Below are 691 nucleotides of genomic sequence, written 5' to 3' on the forward strand. Positions count from 1 at the left end.
TGATATTCTTTGTGATTTGTATATACTGTATATATATATATATATCACTATCTGCAGGATAAGACACAAGTGCTGTGTATCACAATACTGCTGGGACTGACGTACAGCGAAAACTCACTGGTAAAGGCGGCAGCAGTGAGAGCTCTAGGCGTATACATCCTCTTTCCCTGCCTGAGAGAGGTACAGATCAGCCTTCTCATATAGTGAAAGAGCTTCACTTTTAATTTCTAAAGAATGTTCTAAATATTTAGAATATATTTTACTTTTATTTAGTTGTATATTTAATATATATAACGTAGTAAGTCCACCTTCATCCACCTAGAAAAGTACTCCGCGCTGATTTAACTTTACTAATTTTGCTTTTTTTTTTTTTACACGACCACAGGATGTGATGTTTGTGGCAGACACGGCTAATGCCATCCTCACTGCTCTGGATGACCGCTCACCCAACGTTCGTGCAAAGGCAGCCTGGTCGCTTGGCAACCTCACGGACACGCTCATTGTCAACATGTGAGAAAGACAATTGACCACATCTGTGTTTAATTACATTAATGTAGTTATACAGATGGTTTTCCTTTGCTCATTTGTTGTCCTCAGGCAGTCAGTGGGGTTGGAGTTTCAGGAGGAGTTCTCTGATATGCTGCTTCTGAACATGCTGAGATCTGCCACTAAAGCTTCAGGAGATAAAGAC

At 40.1% G+C, this 691-nt stretch overlaps 1 long non-coding RNA gene across 1 annotated transcript; it reads left to right on the forward strand.

The window, feature by feature from the left end:
- Window positions 1-63: 63 nt before the first annotated feature.
- On the forward strand, window positions 64-685 carry LOC107735233 (uncharacterized). Its single transcript, XR_001639339.1, has 3 exons — window positions 64-180; window positions 386-510; window positions 598-685. It is a non-coding gene; the product is annotated as an uncharacterized LOC107735233 (long non-coding RNA).
- The last annotated feature ends 6 nt before the right edge of the window (window positions 686-691 follow it).

The sequence above is a fragment of the Sinocyclocheilus rhinocerous genome, unplaced genomic scaffold (genome assembly GCF_001515625.1).
Source record: "Sinocyclocheilus rhinocerous isolate Xijiao unplaced genomic scaffold, SAMN03320098_v1.1 C35898085, whole genome shotgun sequence".
NCBI lineage: Eukaryota > Metazoa > Chordata > Actinopteri > Cypriniformes > Cyprinidae > Sinocyclocheilus > Sinocyclocheilus rhinocerous.